The 21905-nt window shown below is 39.6% G+C and overlaps 1 protein-coding gene across 3 annotated transcripts in view; it reads left to right on the top strand.

The window, feature by feature from the left end:
- Nucleotides 1-4849: 4849 nt before the first annotated feature.
- FOXP1 (forkhead box P1) overlaps nt 4850-21905 on the top strand; it is a 412016-nt gene continuing 394960 nt past the window's right edge. For all 3 annotated transcript variants that reach the window (XM_070576788.1, XM_070576797.1, XM_070576800.1), the window contains exons 1-2: nt 4850-4942; nt 5388-5470. The gene's annotated coding sequence lies outside the window, so the exon portion shown is untranslated. The remainder of the gene's footprint in view (nt 4943-5387; nt 5471-21905) is intronic.

Here is a 21905-nt window from a genome sequence, read left to right on the forward strand (position 1 = left end):
TTTTTAGTGGACTATAGTCTTATCCTAGGGACTGGAAACCAAGTTCTCTGTGTTCTACTGCGCTGGTTATGATAGGATCAGAATCTGGTCCCCCTGCCTGTGGTCACCCATTTAGAGCAAGTGAAAAGGAATGCCTGTGTGATCCGAAAAGGTGTAACTGCATCCTGGCAGAGGGAAACATCCTTGACCTGTTTTATTCGCTCATCTGAAAGGTTCCACATTAGTCAATGAAATGGTATCAGACACTATAGTCTTAAAATTTACTTTGCAATACCACTGCAAATTGTTGACATCGATCCATTGTGACTTACATTTTCTTGAGGAAAAGTCTTCTGAAATCCACAATTTCTCGCAGGACATTCACAGCAAAATGTATATTTAAACCCCTTGTAATTGTGCACTTGGTAATGGCTCTGTGAAAGCCTGATTAGCTGGTTTTCAACTTGCAGGATTATTTAAAAAAATTTTTTTAAACCATCCTTTCTAGTTAAGGAAGGAATAAAGGCATCAGAAATTCACTCACAGCATTTCATTTCTGATATCCCTCAACCAGAAATAAACAATTAAACTGATTTGAGTATGAATTGTGTCCGAAATATTTCCTTTATGCTTGGCAGCCCTATGCAGAAATGTCTGCCTGTTGCAAATTGAAAGTCTTCAAGTTGCAAACCCCCCTGAAGAAACGTTCCGATAATAGGGACGTTGTCAGACCCTTAACTCCGCCGCACACTGCTGGGAGCCTCCGAAGAACGTTTAATGTAGTTGTCGGGAAGCGGGGCGTTGTCAGCAATGAGGATCCCTGCCTGAGTGCTCCCTTTCCAGACGGGGAAGAAAAGGACAGTGATCAAGCAGAGGGTCTCAAAGGAGGTCTTAAATCACTGGGTAACATGAAGAATGGGATGTGTACACAGGCTGCCGGGGAAGCGGGCACAAAGCTCCTGAATTGTAGAGATTCAGATAATTCCTGCATGAACACTCAGATGACTGGGGACCTATTCCTTATGGATTAAACAGTACCCGAGTGCACTGAGGCTAATAGGAAATGCTGAAATGGAGATTTTTTTGGTTACTATTTTTGTGGTGTTTATGATCTGCCAGCAGGAATATTTCACGGCGTCAAAGACATGGCCAGAAAGCAAGAAATATATATATACACACACACACACACATACACACACACACATATAGTTCTTCTGTATCTCACAACCCTGATGTCACATATGGCCTTTGCGGACGGAGTATATTGTGTGTTGTTTAGTCTTGGAACTTCTTTTAAAGATAGGATGTCATTTACAATCTTCAGGCCATATGTTTACTTAGACTTAAGAAACACGGGCTAATCTTTTTCTATTTTGAGGAGTAATAAATTGAAAAGATAATTACATAATATGGTGCATAATGTAACTCTGGCTTGAGCCATATGTGTTTAATTTTAGAGAAACATGCGTGATGACAGGTTATGAAAGGATGAAACTATTTTAGTCTTTTTAAGGATTAGAAGCATGATTTTTTAAAAAAAATAAGTGTCCCTTTTTCCTCCCCCACCCCACCCTGAAAAACAACCCAAAACACAAACCCAGTGAAAAATACCCTACTGAAAGCAATTTGTTTTTGTGGTGGCCACTGGCAAAGAAGATTCAAGTTAGAGGGCATATTGTTTCCAAGCTCTTGTAAAATTAGATACAGGCTTCTGTGTGCTGAGGGGACGGGGTGGCATGTAGTTTCTAATGTGAGGGCAGAGTGGAGCTGCTAAATTTAAAATCAAGCAGGAATTTCTCATGTGAGTATTCAATTAGAAACACCACCAGTGATCTCTTTCCTTCTTGAACATGATAGCGTATCTGATATAAAACATTGTGGCGGGAGAAATGCAAGATCCTTTCTTTCCTTCCTTCTGCAAACATCTATGGAGCATCTTTTGTGCTCCAGCCACTATACTTGGTACCCAAGATGCAGAGTCAAATATAACACTCCCCAAGAATATTTTAGCAAGCAGGAGCCTCAGGACCCTCTTTCAGGTCACCTTCAGAATGTGTCACTTTGCCCATGATCCTGGCCTGGAGGCAGATTGCCAGGTATGTCAGGCAGAATAATGCCAACTAAAGATGTCTACATCTTGATCCCTAGAACCTAGGAATATAATACGTTACATGGCAAAGGAGAATTAAATTTGCAGATGAAATTAAGGTTGCTAATCAGCTGACCTTGAATGTGAGGAGAATATCCTGGATTATCCCAGTGGACCCAATATAACCACAGGGTCCTTCAAGGTGGATGAGGGAGACTAAAGAGGTGACACAGTGAGAAAAGGAGTCTGCCCAATGTTGCCAGCTTTGAAAATGGAGGAAGGGGCCGCGTGCCAATGAATGTGGGCAGCCTCTAGAAGCTGGAAAAGGCAAGCCAGGAAATAGATTCTTTCTCCTCTAGAGCCTCCAGAAGGAACATAGCCCTGCCAATACCTTGATTTTAGGACAGCGAGACCCATTTTGGACTTCTGACCTCCAGAACTGTAAGACAATAAATGTGTATATTTTAAGCCACTAAATTTGTGGTAATTTACTACAGCAACAAGAGGGACCTCATGCATCAGAGAAGGGCCACATGCCTGGTGTATGGTGCTGGGAGCAGTTGTTCTCAAACATGGCTGCACATTAGAGTCAGCTGGAGAGCTCGAAACAGGCTGATGCCTGGGTCCTGGACCCCAGAAATTCCAGTTTAATTGGTCTGGAGGGTGCCCTGGACTTTGGAATTCTGCAAGATTTCTGAGTGACTCAGATGTGCAACCAGGTGGGTGGAACACTGGTTTAGGGTATAAGCTTTGGCATCAGACAAGCCTCGCTTCCTATTCAACATTCGCCCTGGGCCAGCTGGCTGTGTGAGCAAGCTTCAGTTGTGTTGGTTTCAGTTTCCCTATCTGGAACATGGGGATACTGTGAACTTCTACCTAGGGTTGTATGATCCTGAAATGTGAAAGGACGTGTGTCTCTCGCATGGTAGTTGTTCCATAAATCGTAGCTACGCCTTGACTATTCTTATGGTGATGATTTGGGCGCCCAGAGTTAGATCCCTTGTATTCACCAGTGTCTTCTGAGGTAGCTTCTGTATTACCCCCATTCCATGGACGACAGGGAGGATCAGAAAAGTTAAACAGCTCTTCCACAGTCACACAGGTAATAAATCCAGGATCCTGAACTTGAACTTGGGTCTCACTCTAACTTGGGGTTTTGCCTGCTTGTGCCTGGGCAGACTGCTGTGTAAGACTTGCCAGGCAGATGTGTAGGAATGTGGGAGCTGGCAGCTGCATGCTCCTGAGGCACCTTTGGTGGCATTTCACAAACTATTACCAGTGTCAGTCCTTAGGCTGGGGGTGGCATTTTGTACCAGATTCCATCTCTGCACGATAAACCATATTGCCCTGTTGCCTGCCGTCAAGGAAAAGGAGGTTGAAAGCCATGGGAATGATGATTCTTAAGAGTTATAGGCTGTTTGCCTCTGTCTGCCGTTTAATCTAATCTCAGGTTCAGTTGATAGTATTGATTAGGTTCTTTTCAAAACCATATGTGGCCTATTGGGGCTTCTCTGTGTGGGGTGAAATGTTATTCTTCTCATACATGAGTTGAGAAGAAAAGGTGAAAGTATACAATTAATTTGCCTGCACTTTCTCGCAAATTGTATGCTGGATTTCTGTGAAATGCTGTATGGAACAATATTCCAAGCAAATTATTGTTATTTACCATGACTTTTGCCTGCATATTTAAAGTCAACAATTATGTTTCTTTTCTGTGCTTAATGCTTAATGCTTTGTACAACATTTTTAGAAACCTGGTCAAGTGTCACTAAGAAACCCTGTGCTTTGACCCTGTGATTCTGGGGAAAGAAGTTAACAGTATCAGAAGTAACAACCAAGTTCTGTTTCCAGAAGAAATCACTCAACACATTGGGGTACCTCACCCATCCCTTCCTTTAAGGTCGTTAATTATCTGAGGCTATTGCCCTGAGTCTCATTTGTTTTAGAAAATATAACATTTTTTGTCATCATGGTGTTGATATTATTGAAAGCAAACAATAAAATTGAATTTGATCATCTTAAATTCTTTCTTCTTCACATAGCATCCATTTGGATGGGCAGTTTTGTCGTCTTGGGAATTCTGTCATTCCTTGGGTCCTTTAGAAAGGAAACTCTTGTAAAGGTGGGACATAGGTGTTCTTCTCTAATCCCAGTCCAAATCTTGAAATGTGCCCTCGTTTTTGTATCACCCTTACTTTATTCCCCATTTTGCAACCATCCACCTAAAGGCTTTCTGTGGTGAGCCACGTATTTTTTTTAAAGCTCTGTCTCCAGGTTGGAGGTCCAGGTGAGCCTTTGTTCTGTCAGGGGCTGGTAGTCCTTGCCCCAGCTGGAACTGAGAAGAGTAGCTTGTGGTCATTTCATCAGGCTGGGAGACATGCATAGGTCACGTGTGGACATGCTTGCCTTTTGTGATTTCGAAGAGTCCAAATTTATTATTATTTATTATTCCCAATTTCCAGATAATTTGGGTTATGATATTTACACACACAGAAACCTAAACTTTCTCTTTTGAGAAATGAATCTGACTGCTTATAAAATCTCTTGTCTAATGAACTGTATGCTTGACCAAGTGTATATAAAAAGACAGCGTAATTGACTAAGTGATTTCAAACCATCTGCAGAATTAAATTGACGGGGGGGGGGGGGAGGGAGGGGGGCTGGAAAAAGAGCCCAAGACATGTAAAAGTTAGAGGAAAGTAGAAAGATTAGCCGTCACTTGTATTCCCTCTGCATTGAATGACGGTTGTTAATGTTTTGTCCTATTTGCTTGCAGATGTATTTAGAAGGAAGAGCACATTTCGGCTGTAGCCAAGATCCACTTTAAGCTTTCCTCTTCCTCTCCTCAGAAGCCAGTTCCATCAAGAATTTGGGGTACCTCATTCCATTCCATTTGATACATTTACTTACACAGCTAGCTGTTTTTGAGAGTTCTTATTTAGTGTATAAGTTTAGCATCAAACTATATTGTATCCTAACTACTTCAGGCTTTTTTATTCAACCCTGATTTTGAGAAAGATACAGTGTTCATATGTATATGTCTAGCTCACCCTGCTAAAGGTCTACCTGGCGTTTTGTCACTTGACGATGAATTGTGCGTCTTCATTCCAGTGTTGAAGGACATTTACAATCTTATTTTTACTGCAGTAAACATCTTTGGCATGCCCAAGAGTTTCTTTAGAGCAAATACCCAGAAGTAGAATTACTAGGACAATTAATTGCATTTACTGAGGTGTACTGCTCCCCAGTTCAGAGCCTGCCACCACAGTGAGTTGAGAAAGACGTTAATGTGTCATTTCTTCCCTCGAGGAATCTCTAGTCTGGTGAGGAAGTGGAGGAGCATAACCGTCTGCAGAAGAACTGCGTCTTTCGACTGGACTGTATTGGTGCCCCCAAGAGGAGGTAATGGCCTGCCTAGGCCCCTAGTGTCTTATAACAGACAATTCAAGTTGCATTGTGCCCATTCATTTCATCCATTTGAAGAGAGATGCCCACTACATGGATTGAATAGCAAGATCCTCCTCTTCTGTTACAGGTAGTAAAGTAGCTTAGAGAAGGAAGGTGTCAACCAGTTAATCCAGCAAGAGAGCGAAGATAGTTAGGGATGCCCAGCAAGAGTTGTCTTGCATGCAGGCCTGTTTTTGAGCTTTCTTCGCCATCACTTTCAAGAGGCTAACAGAACCCCAGAGAGGACTGTTTGAAGCAACGGCACACAAAAATAGGATTAAAAAAAAGAAAAATATAAGAATGAGAGGGAGGAAAAATTTCTGAGTGAATGAGGCTTTCACTGCTCCCTCTCATCCTGAGGTGTGATATGTAGATCTGTCCCGTGCTTAGGCCTGACAGCTTGTGGGGACAAGATGAATTTTTCAGTCAGTATGAGAAATGCTATCCACACCAACTGATCCCCTCCCCTGGCAGCTGCCTCCCTCTCTATCTTTCATCATTCCTCTTGATCCATCAGCTAGAGAATGCTAGAAGGCATGAGAATGTAAGTTGCAAATAGGAATTGGTGCCTGTTTTCTATCTGGGTTTATTTTCAAAAACCTTTTTGAACTTTTGAACCGCTAGCACCCACGGGGCAACGTGCAGCGGAGTTGATAAATAAAGATAATGTTGATGTGAGTACAATTTCTTTCATATGTAACTAGAGAAGCATGTGAGTTCCAGATAAGCTTTTCTTAGAAAAAATAAAATTCTAAATGTCAAAGTTTTTTGGGTGGGGGTAGGAAGGACTCCAACACTAACAGACATCCTTAGACCTTAGAACGATTAAGAGAAAATCAAGTTGATAACATGTAGGTAAATTTGGCTGAAGGACCTTCTGTTTTCACTGAATTTAGACTTCCCTCCCTCTGTGTCTTCTCTTAAAGCTTCTGTTTATTATTGTAATTTTATTTTCTGTTTTTGTCTGTAATGGTCACTTTCTAATTCCTCCCCCAGTGTATTGAAAAATGGGGGTGTCTGCATCTTACACAAGGTGTCTCATAAATGTGGGAGTTTGTTCTTTTCTTAAAACTTCTGGAAAAAGAATTCAGCTTTTGTTACTTTTCAAGCATCTTTTGAAAATCTGAGGTTTTATAGTCAAATAAAAGTCAAAACATGAAGCAATAATTATATATAAATTAATGAAACTGAAGAAATCCGTGCTTTATAAACACCCAATCCAGTTAAGTATCTGGTTTTTAGATTGTTTATTGAAATTTTGAAATAAATGATTTCATTGCATTTGTGCGAGTCCTGGGTTGAATCAGCCCACTGATGATATCAACAGGGTTTACCCCAATATTGGAGACATAAGCAGAATATATTGCTTGCTTGCCAAAAAAAGTTTTTTAAAAAAATGAATTCAACTTCAGACCCTCCCAGAAATACATACACTGCCAAGTGCAAGGTGAAAACTGAAAGCTTACATAAGAAAGAAAAATTCCATTTCTGGAAATAATGTTATAATTGTTAACGTTAGATTGATTAGATTTGGCACCAGAAAGTTTTAACTTTTTGTCGCTGTGTCTACATCTTAATTACCTTTGGATTAACAGATTGATATAGAACATAGTAGGCATTTACTGGACATTTGTTGAATTAACAAACAGGGACATTTTTAAGCGACTTATTCCAAGTGCATCTCATGTAGAGATTTCACAGTAAAATGGAGGTTTGTGAGAAGTGTGGAGGTCAAAGTGGCTGATTGAAGTTATATAGAAAGTGATTTTGCTCTCGCTAAAGTTTGACCACGTTGCTTTCTGATTCATTTTACTTATATGTCTTAGGCGTATGCACTTCAAAGGTGGAGATGTGGTGAGAGAAGACATTTCCTCATGGTCCATCTCCGGAGGCTGTAGGATACGGGAGGTTTTATCCCCTGCCCCTTTCTTGCCCCCAGTTGTCACCAGAGTTTCAATCTACCTGGATGTTAGAGCTGCGGTCTACGCAGAATCAGGCATTTGATTTTCACTGACTTTGGAGAAATGCACAGGGTTTTAGAACTTTAGGAATACCCAAATAGTTACTTATTTTGAAACCTGCTGGAATTTCTTATTACTAAATTGCATGATGGGAGGTGATGGGAAGCGAGATAAATGACACCTTTTCTTGAATCTCTGTTTTGCAGTTTTTTTCTTCACTGCTTGGAGTCCTAGAGAATGTATCACGTTGTGAAGTTGTCTTACCCCTGTAGGAATATGTATGTCTACATATGCACACACACATACGTGTATATACCCACACATATGTACTAAAATGTGTACATATGGGCGTACACATGCACAATATATGGTTGTGAAATTTTCTAACCCAAGATAACTCAAATTTCTTTCCTAACACAAAATGTCACTTTTACGAAAAGTTGAAAAATAAATATTATAATCAGCGAGGCATCACAAATAACTTTTAGGTCTAAATCAAGCTATTAAATGCTTTTTTATTTTTAAGTAGATAGGGGAATAAAATAGCTGCATAGTTCATAAAGCGGTGTGCCATTACTGCCTGCTGTGCCCAAGAATTATGCCAGCTTTTTACACTCATGAAGTAAAAGCGGATTAGAACTGTGATCAATGTATTATCCTATATTTCTTATTGTGCATTATATTTCCTTTTTGAGCACCTTTGTAGACTAAATGGCTACTAATGACATAATTACAATTGTTTGTCACCACCATAATGCGTGATTTCCGATCTCATCATGAAGATGTAAGTTAGATAAAGGAGGAGTTTTGGCAGGAAGACAAAGTGCAGTGATTTATTAAAGGCCAGATGTGGTTGTTAAAAGCTTTTCTACAGAAGGCTCAATTGAGCGATGTGAAATAGGAACGAAATCGCTCTGCACACCCAGCGCGTGGTTCTTGGTGTGAGTGACATAGTTGCTCATGGAAGCATGACAAATGAGCCACATGTTTTATTGTTGTGTACAAATTTTATGTTGGAATTTAAACAGGGTGAGAAAGGTTCACATTAGCTTATACCAGCAAAGTAGGTGTTTAAAGGAAACTAATGAGACTAAAGTGCTGGCGATATTTTCAATTTGCTTAGTGCCTCATAGCAAGAACTGAAATATCTTACGTTTCTGTCAAGTGTCAAAGAGGGAAAATCCCAGCACTGTTAAAAAGGGGAGAGAGAGAGGTTAATATGAGAATTCAAAGAAATCAGAAGCAAGTGAAGACAAGATATTGCTTAAGCACTGTTGACATACATATTGCACACACAGACTTGACATATATACAATCAGATTAGATAGATGCTTCTAAGGAAGAGGCACAATTTCTGGTTTTAGTGTTATTTGCACACACAAAGCTCTGTTAAAATAATGTTAAGACCCTGGAGTGGTAGAAGCTATGAATGGTTTGAAGAGTGTTTTCAAGCTTTTGAAGGAGGAAAGAAACAAAAAAGAAGAAAATGGTTGTATTGTAAAGCCATTTTTCCGGTCAGAAGGTAGTAATCTGCTTCTCCTTTCCTTCTGTCCTTCCTTCCCTCCCTTTCTCTTCCTCTTCCTCTCTCTCCTTTCTCTCTCCATTCTTCCTTCACTTCTCTGCACAATTTTCTATGGAGGAGAGTTACACTGTAGGATTAGGTCTGCGTAGTATGGAACCTGGAACTATACTGGACATGAGAACTTCCCTGTCTTTTCCAGGGTGGATAGAAAAATTACTTTAAATATTATAAGTTGAAGGCCTAGAGTTTTGTGGATTAACTCTGTGAAGCCAGCAAGAGCTTTGGGGTGGGGGTGGGGGGTGGTTGTTCATAATACTGTGACCTGCCTTATTCTTTCAGTGGAAAATACAAGGTCCTCCTCTTGTTTGCTCTCATGGTACTGCAGACTTGATGGCTCTCGTAGGTTTACCAGACTTTGTGATTACCTGTGTATTTGTAATGTTACTTGCTTACCGTTTATTCCCCTGTGACCCATCTGTCAGTTCCACAAAGGCAGGGATTGTGTGACTAGGCCTATCACATTACCTGACACACAGTGTGCTTTCGGGAAGTATTTGGAGAGTGAATCCAAAGAACTGCATGGACAGCAGCCTACATTCAGGATATCACTTGGAGAACACTAGCTAATCCATCCAATCAAACTTTCTCAAACTATAAATACTTCCCCATATAATTAATGGAGCAGTTTAGATGACTCTCTGCCATCCCCTTAATTTAAAGTTTGGAGCTTCCGAATCCAGTTAGATCCCATCCCTTCCAAATTAATTTTTGCCTCCCAGGCACTCATCATGCAATTCCAGGGACTGCCACTTGATGGCTCATACCCGACCCGTAGACAATTGAAAGACTAAAGTCAGAAAAATACCATGCTTTCTCCACCCCTTGACTCTGTCTCTTCCATTTAAAATATATATGTTCTTTATGACTCATATATTGAACCTTATAAAGAGATGAATAAAACTGAAATGCAGGGAGTAACGTTTCAAAGAAATAAAACACCTAGAACCAGGGCTGCCTTCATGGGCGTGAGGCCTGCGCAGTGGCCCAGAGCTCCATGCTCAGAAGGGCCCTGCGCTTGGTTTAATGCTCTGCTGTCGCCATCTTGAAATTCTTAATGATTTTGAACAAGGGCTCACAAATTTTCCTTTTGCACTGGCCCCACAAATTATGTGGCTGGTCCTGCCCGTAAGTATGTCTTCTTTCTGTCATTGTAATCACACGTGACTTTTCAGTTCCTGACTTTCCTTACCCTGCCAGAATTTGTGTTCCTTGAAGCTGGCTTGCCTCTGGCCTGATCTTACCTGACCAAGGCTCCTGAGAGCTTTATTGAGTGCTTGTAGGAAGCCTGTCCTCATGGGACACAAGTTTATGGGCTAAGAGCTTTGGTTTTGACTCAGACTTCTAGGTTCAAATCCTGACTCTGTAATGGGCAAGTTACTTGCACTCACCAGGCCCGGTTTCCTCATCTACAAAAAGGCGATGATAATAGTGTGCCTACCTTCTTGTCTTGAGGTGAGGGTTAAGTGTGTAGAACACACTTCCCAGGTACGTGGCTCAGGGTGAGCACTCAGTCACTGCTACGTATTGTTGCAGCCATTGGGCATCACACTTGCTTACACCTGACAGTTACTGAGCTTCCTGCTCTTTGTGGTTCTTGCTCCATTGAAGTTGCAGGATTCTCACCATGCTTTGATGCTGTCATGTGCCAGCACTCAAGGTTCTGTGCAGCCTGGTACCAGAGTTCAAGCGAAGGCTTGACTCAAAGGCCTGGCGACTCCCTCTCCTCTCTGCTGCCTCCTTCATGTGGAATAATTCATAACACGGAAAGGACTGGTATAACTAAACCCAGCATTTCGTAACCCATTTCTGTTTCCCAGTGGTTCAAAGATGTCTCTTACTCAGTCTATTGTTAGAGGAACCAAACTCTTCTGCAGAGCATTTAAAACACCTTTTGAAGCAGCCGAAGCCCCTCCCCCATTCATACAGGGAATGTGCCAAACATTGACCGGATCAAAGGGACTTGTGTCCTTGGGGAGGGAGGACACATTATTGGGGGACTGATAGGGTGTGGGACATGATCCATTCATTATCTAACGAATATCTGTTAAAGACTTTCTGTGTCCCAGGCAGTGTTGTAGGTCCTGGAATGTAGCTGTTCACAGTGCCACCAAGAACCTTTCTTATTCTAGTCGGGGACGGATATCAGACAACGAAGAACCGTAATCAGACAGAAAAGTGCTGTGCAGAGACGTACGACAGGGTGATGAAGAAGAGTGCCTCTGGGCTGCTTCAGACAAGGGAGCCAGGGAAGGCCTCTCAGAGGAGGTGACGTTTGAGCTGAGGTCTGAATGGCAAGAGGGAGGCAGCCGGGAGAAAGTTGGAGGATAAACACTCTAGAGTTAGGAACAACCAGTGCTCAGACCCTGAGGTGCTGTGAGCTTCGTGGGTTTGAGGCACAGAAAGAAGACCAGTGTGTCTGGAATGAGGTGCGCGAGATGAAGAGGGGAGATGAATTGAGCAGGAGAATTAGCTGGGGCCTGATCCTTAGACTTCATAAGCCAGAGTCATGTGATCCCTCAGTGCCATTGCTCTAGCTATTGTTTCTGAGCTAGAAGGGAACTGGGAATCTGTTAAGTCATAAGCTGAATAATTCAATCAGTAAAGCCGTCTCCTGGTATTAACAAGGGGGAAATGGGTGATTTTACCTGGATTCATCCACTTCAGTTCTCTAATTAAGAGGCGTAATACTGAAAGGAGCACTGGAATTAGAGTCCCAAGACAAGTCTCAACTCTACTGGGACAAGCTGTTTGTTTGTCTGATGACTTATTTCATCCATAAGACTGCTAATGCCTTTAATGCAAGGTTGGTATAATGATGAAGCGACTTAGGGCTTGTGGCAACTACTTGATAAATGCAAAATCATATGCAAATATTATGTAGCTATTATTCTTGAGAATCCTTTAGTTGATCACCTTACCTACTAAAATATCTAATTTTCTTAATTATGAAGAATACATTGTTTCTATCCATTAAAGAGACATTATATTACTTATAGAGAAACCTAGCAAATAAGTGCATGATGGATATAGTTAACTTATTCCTTAAATGGTTTCCAAGTCCTGGTTCACAGTCATAGGTAACTGCTTGAACTTCGTTTTTAAAGTCTCCTGGATTTCTTGTCTCTTAGCTGGACTGACTTTGAAATATGGGAAAGCTTAAAAAGAAGGGTTAACTGTTGGTTTTAAAGCCTTATCTTTATTTTTTTTTTTTATTTTATTTTTTTTTATTAATGTTATGATAGATTACAACCTTGTGAGATTTCAGTTGTACATTTTTGTTAGTCATGTTGTGGGTACACCACTTCCCCCTCCGTACCCTCCCCCCACCCCCCCTTTTCCCTGGTAAAGCCTTATCTTTAAAGAGGACTCACAATAGTTCTTATAAGACAGAAGTCCTGTACCTCAGAAATAACTGCTGATTGCCTCGGATTTGGGCTTCTTAGGATGTGAGCAATTTACACACTGTTCTTTGGGAGCTGGTAATTCTTGTGGAAATTTGGTCTACATAATTGACATTTTTGACGTAGGAGTTCGTTTTTGTCTCCATCCGCATCTCAGAATCTCTGGCTCTGCCCAGCAGGACATCTGTATGTGTCAAAGAATCAGATAGGATAACAGATTCCATCGGTCTGGTTCTCCAAGATTGGTTTTCAGGAGCCATGTTACTGGCCCCAGGGAATCTGAATTTCAAAATCTTACATTTCTTTGATTTCATAGATACCCCTTGGAAAGATTATCTCAGATTACTGGAAGACTTTATTGTTAGGTTTTAGAGAATTTTGCATTCTGCTTAGAAATCATTTTCGAGTTTTATTAGAACATTTACTAGCAATGGCGCTAATTATTTTAAATATGACCCTAGAAATGGGCTATGTCAGCTTGAAAAGATGATTTTTAACAGAATTTGGTTTTAAAGGCGGGTTTTATAGACATTATAGTAATACCATTGTTATCTAATTAGCATCCACTGTGCAAATGTACATGGTATTAGAGAGGCAAGTATACATAAAATTATAAATTGTGACATTTTATGAGTTTTTTTTTTATCATGAGTCTTCTACAGTCATCATTACTTAACAGTGTGAAATGTGCCTTAGACATTACATCATGTAAAGACCAGGAGACAAAAAAACTGAGGATCAATTTTTGATTATAATAAAGTTTTAGTATGAGGCATTTCTGAATATGTGTCATGAATATGAGTCATGATTTTCACACCAAACCTGACCTATTATGATTATGTTTCAACTTCAAGGGGTTTTCAGTATTTAAATTCTAAACCTAATTCTAAGGTTTCATAATGATTCACATTCAAATCTACTTTTATGTTTTATAATTAAATAAGAAAATATTGCTTATACCTACATTTTTACTATTCTTGGACATATTATAATTATTTCTTTAATTTCACCAATAAAATAGCCCATTTCTTCATTAGTAAATTACAAGGCTATCTCAATAAAAAAATTAGTTTGAATGTGGCTTGCCATCTCAGATAGTCATTTCAGTTTGGAATTTTCTCACTTCTTTCATTAGTTCTTTTTGTAAAATGTGAAGATACTTTCTAGGTAAATTAATCCCTTCTTAGCGGTAAAATAACTTCCTTTTTGGAAAGAGTTATTAGAGTCTTATTCTTTATAATCTTAAATACCACTTATGTTAGAGTGAACAATACACGAAAAAATTACACTAGTTAAAAGAAGAATGATTACGACCTAGGCCAAGTACATCGCAATTATATGCTCATGGAAAACTGAGCTTTCTACTGGGAAAAGCGTGACATAGATGCCCGTGAAATTTCCAAAGTTTAAGTATTTTTGTAAATTAGGTTGTTCCTAGTTAAACAGGTGGCTTTAAAGGCTGGTTTCACTGTTGTTTTAATCATAGTTTAGTTACCATGGAGAAATATGCAAGTTAGCATTTATACACAGAAGTGAAATTTATGCTGCATAGATAATAGCCTAAATTTAGCTTGACTTAAGTTTACCACTTCCTTTTTTTTTCAACAAAAAAGAATAATAATATATCACATATATCCATTAACAAGTTAATTTCTTTAAACGCTACTGTTATATTTTTAGAGGATTTCTTTTCTTAAGCATCAACGGACACTTCTGTCACTGTGACTTCTTCCAGTGCTGAGCATAATATAACATATTACATTTGATTTGCTCTAATTGTGTCACCCTTAGGTTTAATAAAAGACTTTGCCACGTTTAAAATCAGGCATGTGGTGAAAAACTAATATTTGGACACGTTGCATCTCATTGGGTTTTGTAAAGGACTATCATTTTATACTGAAATTCTTCAGAAAATGCACAAGGGTGGTAGGAACAGTCTGACTTCAGAGCCCAACACTAGTTCTGATGACCATTTGGATATATTATCTAAGAGAAATTCTGAGAGAAGGTCTTTCTGATGTATCGTTCTGATCTTAATGTCCTCTTAGCTGGGTAATAGATTTTTCACCCTGAATTAAGAGCTTCGTTTCTGTGGAATCCAGCAACCGGGAGCTGCCTTGCCTGCCATTCGCTTTACCCAGCACCTCAGAGCGAAGGCTAAGTTTTCAAGGACAAACGTAGTAAGTGTCCTGATCCAACATGAGGTCCCCCAGCACGGAGAGAGAGCAGCAGATCCCTTTCAACACCAGCTGTTCTCACAGATATAGATTGCTGCAGTGAAATTTTCTTAATATAATTCAGGAAGCTCTAGAGAATTCTCCAAAACAACTGTGCCAACAAGGAAAATGTTGAATTTTTCATCAGCTGCCCAATGCTGAGAGTTAGTGGGCAATCCGTTCATTCATGACCAGATGTTCAGTGTGGTAACGCTCTGCAGTTAACTTGAACCCTGTGGCCTGTTTACCACTGGCTGCAAGGACATTGGCAGCAAGCTGGCATTGGAGAATTGAGGCCTGCACAAGCAAAAGACAGACGTGTGTGTCTGTGGCTTCCTGGTTTTCACCAGCGACTAGACAAGGTAGGGAGTGATGAAAGAAAGGGACGACATCACATCAATCATTTTGGAGGCAAGGAGTCTTTGCTATAGGATTGTGTCATGGGGGAACAGTTGGCAAATTCTTACATTCCTTTTTATTTGGGAAGAAAGACGGTCTTTGTTTAGTTGGACAGATTTTTTCAACCTGTGTCTAAACCATCAAACTTTTTGTGGTGGGGGCAGTAAGCGTGGGTGGTTAAGACAGTGAGAAAAATGTTTCTAATTTTAAACTAGAGGAAGTCAATAAAGTTGACTCTTAATATTGAAACTTTACTAGGTCCAATCTGGAATTGGAAATGTGTGATATTTTTGCCCTTTATTATTTATAATATGATTTATTTATAATATAATACTTTATTATTATAGGTGGGAGACATTTAGATCTTCCATTCATACAGATTCATCGTTTCCTTCATATACATGTTTTGAGCCCATGACATTTTTGTGAGCTGTTTTAAGTGATAGTGTTTGGGGAAAGGAAGGACTAGGTTAGAGTAGGGGTTTTTGAAGAAACCGTATGATTTTCTACCTTGAGAAGGATTCTTCCTTAAATTGATTAACTGTGTTTGATTCTGGGAGTGCAGCATGCCAGGCACGAGGAGGCAGAATTTCCTAACATACAGCCTGTCTCAGATGCAGGGCTCTTTTCCTCCCACCTCCATGGCACCGCACAATAATTTTTTTTATTGTGTTAAAATATACATCACATGGAATTGACCATTTTAGCCAACTGCACAATAATTTTAACTTATTTCAAAGCGCTATGAACAAAGGAAAGAAAAAAGCCTTTCTTATTTTGCTATTTTTAATTTGGGGCTTCTATGGTGCTGTCCCAACAAGAAGTTGGCCTGTTTGCTTGAATCTAGGATGGAAAGTCATCACGGAATAAACCTTTTGCTTTTTGGAGATTTGGGTTGTTTTCTCTTCCTGTAGAATTCTTGACTCCCCGTGGCACATCCTTAGTGACACCCATCCGTAGTGGAACAAACGAAACTTGGAGGGTCTTTGAGCAGCAGAACCCTTGCAGTAATGATGTTTGCTTTGGCAGAGCTTTCTGCCTTTGGTTTACAAGGTTGCAATGAGCACTTCCTTTGCATTTCCTGCTTACAGAGAAGGCGGGTTGCATGTTGCACCGAGATAGCGAAATCTGTCATTGCTCCTTTTAAACTTGAACTTCACTGGTCCTTAGAATCATACCGAAGGAGTATGTGTTTCATTTGTCCGGATGATTCTTTTCCCTCCTTTTTCTGAAAGGTCCCTTGGCTTTGTTGGCTTGGAAAAAGAAGGTTGTGAATTAGAGCAGGTCCTGACTTAGGCCTGCTGGGACCCAAGCAGGAGGCATGGCGTTGTTTTCTGGGATGCTAACTTGCTGATAGAAAAGCGAGAACCAGTTTACAGTAGCTCTGACACCACTGTTACCTTTCTTCAGTCCTCTCCAGCTGCTCCCAGCCCTTCGAATGCCTTTGCCGTGCACACAGTTTGTTCTTGGGTGTGAAAGCAAACAGTATTTGAGTTGGCAGCGACTTCTCTTTCAGTGGAGTTTGCTTGCCTCGGCAAGAAACCGCAGCATGAGCTCTCTGCTGCTGAAGGTTTCCACTGGCAGGATGGCCTTTTCCCACATTTCCTTGGTTTAAGGAAACAGATTTTTGAACTTTTTTTTTTTTAAAGACAAAATGCCAACATTTAACAGCTGGAGTTAGTATATAATTTATGGTTTTCACTTTATGCTCTTGTGGATGTATAAAAATTAAAAATCTGCAGTTATTGTTACATTATGCAAGTTTTTGCAAAAAGAGTGATTAAAAATAGACCCTCTGTTATGAGGAATTCAAGAAAGTCATTGTTACCCAAACAGGTATTCTCAATTATTCTATCTTTAATGGTTTTTAATAGTTATAATTTACTCATATTCTATTACATGTCTCAGAGGAGATCCTTCTGAAAGCTCTTTGTTTTTCCTTTGAGGAACAAGTAGGAGTTTGTTCATTTGAACCTCTTCAGCTTTTTTTTTTTAATCTTATTTTATTTTTTATTTTTTTTACCTGTCAGTGTGTTAATCCTCACTTTAGGTAACCCTTCTTGTCATAGCGGTTCTGTCTGGAGAATCTTAATGGTAACAGCAAAGCAGTCTGAGGTCTGCTACCTGTCAAGGTGATAGTCGTTGTCAGTGGGAACTCATGCGCCTCTCGTGGAAGTTATCCAGGCCTTTGTTACACCACAGAGCCTACCTTTTAGGCAAGCTTCAGTTTTCTTACATTTCCTTTAGGTGAACCTTATATCCACACCTTACAGATTTAGCATGTATATTCCTCCTTGGCTGGACACCTTGCTGAATTGGTAATATATCAGAATTAGGAAACGAATACAGTCAACCAATAAAAAAGTGACAGAATGTTGCCTCAAGATGGGTAGTATTTGTGTATTTTTGTCTTATCAATACATAGAGACTGGAGGGATTTTTTTTGTTATTTCTTTTTCTGTTGATAGAGATGAAGATTCTAAGAACCTTTATTAACGTCCCCAAAAGCCACACCTTTAATTAAAAACTGTCTGTGGCATATTTGTTTTCCTGATTTCTCAGAAAATAAAATAGGAAGTGAAAAGAACATTCTACTTGGTACAGCGTGTGGCTGTAAAGATCATTCGATCTACACGTTAGATTTAGGGTCAGAACATTAGCTGTGATGAATAACAGGGGACAAAATTTTTCTTTTCTTTCAAGGATAGTGGCAGTTAATCATTTTTATCTGCCCGCCTTGTAGACTTGATTAGATTTATTATGTATGCCGCATGTTTATGGCATTTTTATTATATGTTGTTAATTTGTTGTAACTGCCACCGCATTTTTTCCTTCTTCCCTTTTCTCCCCGGAGGACCCTTGAAAACAACCAAGTGTCGACTGTTACCTTGTGCTTTGGGAGACTTTATTTAATTTTTAATTTTAATAAAAGGCATAATAGTCTATCAGATAAAAAAAAATACCAGTGTTAGTTACAATGTGTATCTTACGTCGCATAAAAAGAAAATTTGCAGTTGTGTTCTGTTGAATGCTTATGTATTTTGTTGTTGGAGAAGTGGTGCAAGTTCCGGGTGGATTTAGAGAATACACATTTATAAAAACATTTCACCTGAAACCTGGAAGGGAGAGCCGTCGAACGTGCGCTAAAGTGTGATTTTCTTTATTACTGGAAAGTCATCTGTGTCGTTTTCAAATCACTGCTAGGTACGACAATTGGGACGTTTAACATTTAAGCTGCTTAAAAAGTCAGGCAGTTGAATGGTGCATTTTAGAACAACACATTCTTTTTTAGCTTACTAGCTCTCAGAATGGATATGGAATCTGTTAAATATAGAGGCAATTCTTTAAATAAGGCCGACAGTTAAAATTGGGAAGCAGGAGAATTAGATTGGAAATGATTTACGATGAGTCTACAGGACATTCAAAAAATAAAGTTAGAAAAGGAAATCCACTGGCTGTATTGGCTACATTACAGCAGAGGATTTTTACTTTTCATCCCTTTTGAATTGGCTGGATATATAGGCAATGCATAGAAACAGACTTTCAGGCGGAAAAATTGACAGAATTTTTCTTTTTACTGTATGTTCTGGCTTTGGTTTGGTGTTGGCATTATATGCCTCTGACTACAACCAAGTCAGTTTCTTGTTTTGACAGTTACAAACTTTTTCAATAACAGAGTACCACCCATTCTCTTAAGAGCATTAAACGTTGAAATAAATAGAAGCTGGATTGAACAGCGGCTTTGTTTTTGTCGTGCAGCGTGAACATATGGGTCCTTAATAAATACCATTTGAAGATGACATGGGTGTGGTTATGGAGCTTATAATATGTAATAATCACAGATGCGTATGTCGCTTTTAAGAATTGGTATACATTTGTTCATATCCACATTAAGAAGTTTATATATTTCTGTGGAGTAAACAATATGATTTCAGAGAGACAGATTACAGGCAATATTAAGTCATTTTGGTGTGAAGTGGTTTCACCGACAGCTAAGACTTGTTCTTATGTAGCTTATTAGAGCATCTGAAATCCTTAATTATTATGGGAAAAGAAACGAAATATAATTATAGATATTTTAGAAATAAAATCACTAATTGTTTCAGTTAGATCAGTATTAAATTAACTGAGAAAAGTTGATATGTTTACTAACTAGTAGTAGAGGAGTTCAGGATGATAAAGTTATTAAGAAATTTTGACTTTAGTCTTAAAAGAGATGCACGATGCCCCACGGTGTGCGTGAAATGATCATTTGATGCCTCCGTCCTCTACCCCATTCACCATTTGTTCCTCCGTCCTCTACCCCATTCACCATTTATTCTTCCATCCTCTACCCCATTCACCATTTATTCCTCTGTCCTCTACCCCATTCACCGTTTATTCTTCCATCCTCTACCCCATTCACCATTTATTCCTCTGTCCTCTACCCCATTCACCGTTTATTCTTCCATCCTCTACCCCATTCCCCATTTATTCCTCTATCCTCTACCCCATTCACCATTTATGCAGCTGATAGCTCAGTCTGTGTTTAAAATTTCTGTAGGCAATTTTGAGAAAACAAAAGTTGATATTCAAATGCTGTCCTTGGAATAAAGTGTTAAGAGAAGTGAGATACTTCTTTACTCCATGGAGAACTGACTGCTTGCTGAAGATGCAAATGTTAGATGTTTGGTTTAGGGGAAGATAGATGGTTTTCTGGCTCATTGGAACAGAGTGAATAAGCAACAAAGACCAAAAAGCTTGGTACTTGAGGAGAACAGTGAATCAGTCCCTTTGACTGGGACATAGCCTTTATAAAGGGGAAGAGAGAAAATGAGTTGCAAAGGTAGCTGCCATACATCCATGGAGGATTTTAAATTCAGCTTAAGAAGCAAGGAATTTATCCAGTAATATTAATATTAATTAATATTAATAATAGCAGATAACATTTGCTATGGGCAAGGTGCCAAGCATAGTGATTTACGGTTTATTATAAGCATCCAAGGAAGGGGGTACTGTTATTATCCATAGATTACTATAAGATGAGGAAATTGAGTCTTGGAAGGGATATGTGATCTTACCACAGGCTCAAAGTAGTGAGATGGAGCCATGATTTCAAATTGGCTCTGTGACTCAAGGACCAGCCTTTTGAAGATTCTGATTACACAGCCGGTGGGCATAGCCACGGTTTTTATTAGCACAGAAGTCTCTTGGTCAGAGCCAAGCTCTAGAATAGTTCATCTGTCATCATTTTATAGAATATAATGAGGAGCCCAAATTAGAGGAAATTGTGATGTTTCTGAAGAGCCACAATCAAAGTCTTCAGTGGGGTAGTTGAAGGGATTGGAAAGGCGACAATGGAGGGGCAAAAAACTCTTGAAGTTTCATTGGCTGGACTTGGCGTGAAAGTGATAGATGATTAGTGGAATCAGGTGGGTGTTCCCAGAAGAGGAGAGGGGGCAGACTGGGAAGCAATGAGCTGAGATTTGAATGTCGATTTAGGTGCACTTGTCAATTTCAGGCAGAATCTTTCTGGAAGATGATGAAACACACATTGAACATGAGATTGGGAAGGTAGTTGGGCTGGAGATGTGGATTTGAAGCTAAGGAAGTGAGTGTAGAGAGCAAGAGAGTACATTTAGTGAGTGGGGGAAGAAGAAAGAGTGGCTGGAGAAGGAGACTAGGAAATAAATCAGCCTTATGAGATAAAGAAAAATCTTTCTGCGCATTGAAGATGACAGATTTGTAGGCCATGCTTCAGACACATACCTATGCATATTCATTTTTGTATACATATTCATGTGCGTATTTATATATGTATCCCTATATACATTCATATGTATTACTGTGTGTATTTGTATATGTATCATGAGTATGCTCCGATCCCTTAAGCACACATAAGTATCCTTGGGAGCTTTTCCCACCTCAGCAAGTGGAGACAGGAAGGGTAGACCAGGTATCAGTCTCTCCTATGAACAGCTGACGGGGGAAGATTCTGCTCCCTGGTGCTGCATCTTGAGAGCAGTAGAAGGAAGATGGAGTTTACTTCTAGAGTGTGTGAGGTTCAGACCAACACACAGAATTTTATACCCCCAAAATGCATTCCAACACAGAAGCCTGGCTGCTTTAAATGCTATAGTAAATGCTAAATGATCTATAATAGGATTTTACAGAATTCAGCAAGATTACCATTATGTTGTGAAATATGGGCTAAGAGTGTGGTCAATAAACGTGTTAACTTTTCATTTGGGGTGATATTTTTCTCCTTTGGAAATCTAATTGTCTGCTGAAATGCAAATGGGAAGCTTATTGCTTTCATTGCTTTGGCCAATGAAGGATTACTGTTAAGAATTTTTTTACTTCCTTTCCCTGTGCTGCTTCTTAATTACTAATAAGGTTAACAATTCAGACTTCCAGGTCTTTAATTTTTTTTTCCAACTGCCGAAAAAATGCCGTGTTATTGCTAACGTTTGTTTTGTGTTACTGATTGGAGAATGAGATAGTGCCCTTTTTCTTTTCAAGATGCCGCTAAGTGATTTCCTTTCAGGGTTCTATAAAATGTCACCCTGACAGCAATTGCCTCCCATGTTAGTAAACTTAAGCTTCTACTTCTTGATTTCTTACATGGACGTTTACTGAAGGGTTGGAATGGTTTGGAACACCTTAAAAAAGCTACAATGCCACCGGCTACTCATACTGCCAGTACTGTGAAATTCATGTGAGCCCTTTACAGATGGTGATATTCATTTTAAGAAAATAGATTTAACAAAATTCTGCAGGTCTTCACACCAGTATCAACTTGGGATATGGTTTATGTTTCTCCTGGGAGTCTCCAGTTGGCCACGTTACTGA

Source organism: Equus przewalskii, chromosome 15 (genome assembly GCF_037783145.1).
Source record: "Equus przewalskii isolate Varuska chromosome 15, EquPr2, whole genome shotgun sequence".
Classification (NCBI taxonomy): domain Eukaryota; kingdom Metazoa; phylum Chordata; class Mammalia; order Perissodactyla; family Equidae; genus Equus; species Equus przewalskii.